We start from the raw sequence: 8,183 nt of genomic DNA, 5'->3' as shown, positions 1-8,183 counted from the left end.
TTGATTAAGCTGACCTTGTGTCAGCACGGGCTCTTGCTCGAGTGGCGAGTCCTTCTTCTTAAATCGTGCTGTTGCGGGTTCTCGAGTACGGTATAGAGAACCTATCCGGCAGGTCGAGTTTTCATTGGTTCCTGGGAAGGTGACTCATACGGCGAGCGTTTACGAGTCTTGCAGACCTTCTCAGGTGGGGGGTATCACTGGGAGCCTCTTGATTGGCTTCTACCTGAGTGACGTCACCCCTGGTATTATTCTGATAATGTGCTTCACGTCCGGTGTTTGTTTCATGCGCTCCGAAAGTACCAGAGCGCATGAAACAAACACCGGACGTGAAGCACATTATCAGAATAATACCAGGGGTGACGTCACTCAGGTAGAAGCCAATCAAGGGGCTCCTAGTGATACCCCCCACCTGAGAAGGCCTACAAGACTCGTAAACGCTCGCCGTATGAGTCACCTTCACAGGAACCAATGAAAACTTGACCTGCCGGAGAGGTTCTCTATACCGTACTCGAGAGCCCGCAACAGCACGATTTAAGAAGAAGGACTCGCCAACGGCCATACCACGTTGAAAGCACCGCTTCTCGTCCGATCAGCGAAGTTAAGCAACGTTGGGTCTGGTCAGTACTTGGATGGGTGACCGCCTGGGAACACCAGATGCTGTTGGCGTCTAAGTTTTTCTACGGGCTGCTCTATGAGCAAGAGCCCGTGCTGGCATAAAGCCAGCTTAATCCTAAACAACAACAACAACCACACGGGCTGCTCTGTGAGCAAGAGCCCGTGCTGGCATAAAGCCAGCTTAATCTTAAACAACAACAACACTCGGGCTGCTCTGTGAGCAAGAGCCCGTGCTGACACAAGGTCAGCTTAATCAAAAACAACAACCACCACTCGAATTCAGTCCCTTAGCAGCCAATCAGGAGGAAATGTCGCGTTGGAGAGAGAGAGAGAGAGAGAGAGAGAGAGAGAGAGAGAGAGAGAGAGAGAGAGAGAGAGAGAGAATTGTATAAGCAAGAATTGTATAAGCAATAATAAATCAAATGACTCAACTGAATTTTACCATGCCCTTTGGTGAGTTGCTCGCCAGTATAAGACTCTCTACAAGATTAATTACAAGATTAATAGTGCTAAAGCAGCAATCATTTTTAACAAAACATATTATTATTATTATTATATTATATTATTATTATTATTATTATTATATTATTATTATTAGTATTATTATTATTATTATTATTATTATTATTATTGGCGAAACAAATCCACATTTATGTAAATTTACATATTTAAATTTAAAAACAGGAATCTGTTCGGTTCCCATTATCAAGATTGATAAGGGAACCGAACAGATTCCCGAAAGCTATCCTTGCTGTTTTTAAATTTAATATATGTACATTTACATAACTGTGGATTTGTTTCTTCATATGAAGACTCGCGCTACTATGAGGATTTTTTTAATTAATTAATTTATATATTATTATTATTATTATTATTATTATTATTATTATTATTATTATTATTATTATTATTAATTATTATTATTATTATTATTCAGACGATGAACCCTATTCATAGGGAAGAAGCCCACATGGGCGATTGACTTGAAATTCAGTCGTCCAGAGAATATGGTGTTCATTTGACAGAAGTAGCAAAAGGTAATAGCAAGTATTTTCCCTTTCCATCGGATGATGGTATGCGACGACGTTATCATTATTCTGAATAGATTATTTTAGATATTACAGGGAAGAAGGTCTTTGGTAATTCGGTTTCTCTTTCCTCATTGTCATTCAAAAGTTTGTAAACTTTATTTCTAGGTATTTTGGTGCAGTGGTCCTACAGTCGTTTCACAAGTGAGGAAGTCAGAGTTGGATGATCAGTGAGGACAAAAATGTTCATCTCCATCTTGACTCCTTTTTTAATCGCTGTGCAACTGTTGACCTCAACCGTGAGCAGGGTGCCTCTTGGTCAGGCGCACGTTGCGAGTCATTTTGAGAGAAAAGGAGATGGTCTCTAGAAGGTAATCTCTCATATTAATACTGGCACATCTAACAAATATTCTACGCTCTCCCTCTCTCTCTCTCTCTCTGCTCAACAACATACTTAGTAATAAAGCTAACTGGAAAAGTTATGTTCGTCTATCATTCTAATTCACTCCCCTGGCTGTTTAGATTATATATGCTACTATTCGCTTGTCATTTGTCTGATAATCGTTTCGTGCTCACGAAATGATTATATTGGTATGCTGTAAATGCGTTCCTCTCCCCCCCAACCCACTCTCTCATAAAGAAATAAATAAATAAAACTCCGCTTCATATATATATATATATATATATATATATATATATATATATATATATATATATATATATATATATATATATATCAAAAGCTAGTTCCAACATTTAAATTCCCATCATACTATAACCTCTATTAAAAATGTATATGAATTTCTCTCTCTCTCTCTCTCTCTCTCTCTCGTCAAGATTTTAGAGTCCATGATTGCAGATAATATTGTGGAGCACACTGATAGGAACAACTTGTTGTTAAACAGCGAACACGGTTTCCCCCGTGATTTGCGGACAATTTTTCGAAAAACCGTTATTCGAAAGGCAACTGTTCGAAAAGTTTTTTTTTTTAAACCAATTATACGAAAACAATAGTTCGAATGTATAATTGTTCATCAGTGCACCTCATTCGGTGCAATGTAGGCATTACTTAAGGTTCTTTGCAGCGTCCCTTCGGCCCCTAGCTGCAATTACTTTCATCCCTTTTACTGTACCTCCGTTTATAATCTCTTTCTTCTATCTTACTGTCCACCCTCTCCTAACAATTTTTTCATGTGCAACTGTGAGGTTTTATTCCTGTTGCACCTTTCAAACATTTTACTGTCAATTTCCGTTTCCGCGCTGAATGGCTTTACTTGCTCCAGTGCTTGGCATTATGCCAAAAATCTATATAAATCAAATCAAACACTGTTTCAGACAAAATAGATCCTGCCTATCAAACCTCTTGGAGTTTTTCATAAAATGCTTGGTGTTTACAAATGTAGTAGAGCAATAGATGCAATCTACTTAGTTTTCCAAAAGGTCTTTGACAAAGCTCCACGCAAAAAACTATTGACAAAAGTTAGAGCTTTACGAATTGCAAGAGAAACAGCAGACTGGATCGAAGACTGGTTAACTAATAGTAAACGGAGAGTCGTAATAAATGGTGAAGAATCATATTGGCAGATGTGAAAAGCGGAGTTCCCTAGGGTTCTGTCCTTGGCCCTCTCTCGTTTTTAATTTGCATTAATGACATTGATGTAGGCTTAACTAACAGGATAGCTAAATTTGCAAATGACACCAAACTGGTGTAATGCAGCAGACCCAGATACAGCGGAAATTTGAAGAAATTATCTAAGAAAAATAGGAGAGTGATAAAAAAGATGGTATGTAAATGACTTTTAACCTAGATAAATGTAGTGTTACAAAGTGGAACAAACAACCCTCATGCCAACTACATGCTGCTTGGGAATGACATAAATAGTGTAGAACAAGAAGAGGACCTTGGAGTCAATATTACCAAGGACTTAAATCCACTAAACAATGCATAAAAGCTGAAAGAAGGCACAGAAACTAATGGGATACATAAAGAGGCAGTTCAAATACAAAAACAAGGAAATGGTGCTGCAGCGCTACATATAAATAGTTAGACCACATCTACAATATGCAGTGCAGTTTTGGTCACCAACACTAAGAAAGGACATACATAGATTAGAAGGGGCACAAGCAAGAGCCACAAAATCAGTTCCATCCACAAAGCAAATAGGTTACCAAAGACGACTAGTGAGCCATAACATGTATATATGACTTAGAAACACGACGATTGCGAGGATAACTAATAGGGACGTTTAAAATACTGAAAGGCATAACAAAAGTAGACAGTAATCTCTTCACATTAAACGAAAACCAGACAAGAAATAATAGATGGAAACTAGAACTAAGAGATACAACTCATGCCATTGGGAGCTTCTCCACATACTAGATATGTGACACATGGAATAAATTGCCACCAGCAGTCGTAAACAGGGGTAGTGCGTTAGAGTTTCAAAGAAATCAAGACAAAATTATTAGGACACAGTGAATGAACAGTAAAACCTGCTCGTAGAGATAAGTGAGCACATGAATGCTCTTCGGATGGACTAATAAGTTTTTGAGACATCCTAATCCCTGTACCTGTCTCTCAAAAGCCTGATCCATAATGTAAATTTCCATCACACCATAATCTCTATTTAGAAATCGTATGTATGATTCTCTCTCTCTCTCACTCTCTCTCTCTCTCCTCTCTCACTCTCTCTCTCTCTCTCTCCCAAAAGCTAGTTCCATAATGTAAATTTTCATCATACTATAACCTCTATTAAGAATGTACACGAGTTTCTCTCTCTCTCTCTCTCTCTCTCACGAATTTTTGTCTCTCGATGGATCGCAATTTCCTGTTCGTGCTAAAATTTTGTCCCTCTTTCCATCCTATTGTTGACATATTTTCCTTCCCTTCCGGGGGCCAATTCGCCCTTCACAAACTTCCCCAGCTTTTGCATTAAAGTGTAACACTCGATATCCATGTGATGCTTTTGTTTCACCACCTGGCATAAATTCATCTAAATGCAAATATCGGGGAAACCATCAGAGAGAGAGAGAGAGAGAGAGAGAGAGAGAGAGAGAGAGAGAGAGAGGCGCCCAACGAATGCTTAAATGGCTGTGAAAAGGCGTCCCCGCGAGCAAAGGGCCGCCACATTTACCATTCACTCAAGTAAGGCAGGGGCCCTACAGAGCGAAGGCAACTCTGACAATTCTGCACAACGCGTCGTTAACGAGATCCATCAGTGTCTCCCTACTTGTTCACCCGACCCCCTCCGCCCCCCACACAAACGTTCCTAATCCTCCTTTTAAGAACATTCATAATCGAATCATTTCCTAAAATTGGCTAAAACGTTTTATTACCAGTTGAAGGTAGGAAAGGCCGCTCCCCTCCAGTACCTTCTTCACCACCCCATCTCGAGCCTAAATGGCAAGCGCCTCCTCCCTCCCTCTCCAAATCCAGAGGCCTCCTTCATCACCCCCGACACCAGGGGAGATTTCCCTTCCACCCCTCACAAACCCACCCACCACCCCAGCAACCCCCGCTAACCATGGAAGCCTACCTCGAGGCGATTGCTTTGATCTGTGGTCGCCTCGATTTCGAAACATCGTGTTTCGTCTCAAAAAAAAAAAAAAAAAAATCGCAATTGAATGAAATTATCACCTATAGCACGCCGCGTCCAATGTCTCTCCATTTATGTGTCTATGTATTTATCTATCTGTCGCTGATTCACTGGAATTATTCCTATTGAAAAACTTGAATTGGAGGCCTGAAACATTCCTCACGGCGTAAAAGAGGCAGAAAAACAAACTGAGCTGCAGTATAATATTGATCAAAATAGCCGTCTATTTTATGATCATCCCCAAACACGAAAACACGAGAAACATCACAATAATTCGACCAAAGGTGGGAGAGGAAGAAAAGAAAGAAATACACAGTAAAATAAAAATGGGGATACAACGAAAAAGAAAAGTACCAGAAGAGGAAGAAGCTGGCCACGCACTCCTGCAGCAGATAATGAAGATGTATATCTTACTCAGTACAGGGGAACACAGGACGTCATCCGGAGAAACAGACCATTCGGCTGTACTATCGAGTTAGTACACAAACAGTCCAGTCTTTTGTGTAGGGCTGTTTGTTGGAGGTTACTCAGCGCTGAAGGTTAGTAGTGTTCATCGTCATTTGCCACGATATTTTTGGTGCAGAGATTGTAGCTATTATCTCAAATTTAATTAATCCGATGCTATTCGGTATACAGACATATATACCATTTATATACTCTCTCTCTCTCTCTCTCTAGGATTAGAACTGTTTTATTGACCCTGTATTCTTGTCATTATCTCTTATTCTCCATGTTTTTTCCTTCAGTCGTCGTACGTGATATCTCCATTTCTACTCATGATGCTCACCGCACAACAAGCAGCATCAGGCTTCCGTTGAATGTTATAGAATAGCTTACTCGCTATAACCGATTAAGCCTCATTTATGATAGATCCGTATTTTTTCTATAACCCTGTAGCATTCAGCACACCCTGGGGGATATTTATAATTAGGGTGAATTATAGGATTCATGCTAAAGGCAAAAGCGCTGGGACCTATGAGGTCATTTAGCGCTGAAACGGATATTGTCAGTCAAAGGAAAGGTGTAACAGGAGGAAAACCTCGTAGTTGCACCAGGAAACAATTGCTAGAAGGTGGAAAGTAAGATGAAAGAAAGTACATGCTTACAGTGTACCGTATGAGGTGCACTGATGATACTATCCCCCGGCGGGGGGGGGGGGGGGGGGGTGGGGGGGGGGGGGAAACTTGCATTTGTGTTGTATGAATGCCTGCCGTTCTACTGGTGAGTTATGGAGTCGGGTTTAATGTAGCGTCTCTGTTTCTTAAATTCTTGAATTATGATGGAAAGATCCATTACTACTCTGACAATAGCGTGTGGATTTAACGCGAAATTTGCAATGATTAATCTCCAACTTGATTGTGTTGAATGGAAAGTTTTAAATTTTTTTTTTACCGCATGGTTAACCGTCTCTGAAATCTGGAGCATTCGACTCCATTCCCTTTACCCTAACCAGCATCAAAAACGTATTATTATTATTATTATTATTATTATTATTATTATTATTATTATTATTATTATTATTATTATTATTATTATTATTCAGAAGGTGAACCCTATTCGTATGGAACAAGTCCACAGGGGTCATTGAATTGAAACTCAAGCTTCCAAAGAATATGGTGTTCATTGGAAGAACAAAAGGAAATGGGAAATACAGAAAGAAGAGAACAGTTACTAAAAAATAAAAAATAAATAAAATATGATTCTATACAGCTCATTTGCCTATGTGCGTTAGCGTTATTATTTCTTTATGCCTCTGATTTACCCTTTTTTTCAGTGTTGCCTCGTATCACAATATATGAAAGTCTGCTTTGTCATGCAGCCAGCTATTTCAGCCTTGACTTCTTTGGTGGAGGGAGAAAAATAATCGACAATGTCGGTATCTGGCGTATTCGTGCACAGATTTTGTACAGAAATAAAATTGAATTTACTTTTAGAATACTTAAATATAGTGGAGAAACCCGCAGTGAGATTTTGGCTGAAACACGTTCAAGAGTATTCTTTGAAACCAAACAAGGGACTGGAAGAGAGAGAGAGAGAGAGAGAGAGAGAGAGAGAGAGAGAGAGAGAGAGAGAGAGAGAGAAGATTTATGCAAATATTTGTTTATTTTAGGTATATTAAAGGGTAAAGAGTTTTCATTATGTATTTTTCAAGACCAAAAATATAGTCCACCAAACATACTGTGGAATTACTGATCCATGTATATAATATAATAATAATATTAGCAAAAATAATAAATTTTACTTTCAGCTCAAGGCCATATACATGGAATATACAAAGAACAGATAGTAACATGCAATCGGCAATATCGACACTTGTTGAATTAGTATAAAAGATAGTAAATTGTTCAATGAAATATTGAAATAATCTCCCTTTTTGTGTATTAATTTAATCACTATATTAAGACCTTTGTTAACTGATTTCATTATGATATTTAGGCTACGAAGTCAGGCAATGACGCACTTTTGGCCATCTAGCGTCGAAGACAATGAACAGAGGGAGTTGGAGCGGTTGGACAGCAAATTACAGATAAAAATAACCAAGGTGGTGAAGTCCAAGGATCTAAAAGTGGAACTGAGAGAAGACCCCTCGGTTGCACTATTTAATGATAATCAGAGGAGTTGGGCAGAAAGACTAAAAACTAAGGAAGCAGGAAAGGGGGTTAAAGCACAGGGCTAATATGTTGGGTCAACGAGGGGCCGATAGTATGCAGTAAACCCTCCATAGTAATGCCTACAGTGTACAGCGTGGGTGCACTGAGCTCTGCATCTCTACAGGGACTTTTTGTTAATTAATATCTGACAGTTTTCTTTCAAATCTCATCTGCCTCATGACTCTGCAGTCACCAGTGTAGATATTGACTGAAACAGATGTAAATGCACTACTGAAAGGCGTTATCCTCTATTATAAGCAAAGTTGTCATGCACTTCGTTGTATGGTGTGTGC

General features: G+C 39.2%; 1 non-coding gene across 1 annotated transcript; it reads left to right on the top strand.

Annotated features, from left to right (window-relative positions):
* Positions 1-547: 547 nt before the first annotated feature.
* Positions 548-666, top strand: LOC135221590 (5S ribosomal RNA). Its single transcript, XR_010316038.1, has one exon. It is a non-coding gene; the product is annotated as a 5S ribosomal RNA (ribosomal RNA).
* Positions 667-8,183: the final 7,517 nt, after the last annotated feature.

The sequence above is a fragment of the Macrobrachium nipponense genome, chromosome 2 (genome assembly GCF_015104395.2).
Source record: "Macrobrachium nipponense isolate FS-2020 chromosome 2, ASM1510439v2, whole genome shotgun sequence".
Classification (NCBI taxonomy): domain Eukaryota; kingdom Metazoa; phylum Arthropoda; class Malacostraca; order Decapoda; family Palaemonidae; genus Macrobrachium; species Macrobrachium nipponense.
The sequence above is the reverse complement of the archived record's forward strand: the minus strand, read 5'-3'. Positions and strand labels throughout refer to the sequence as shown.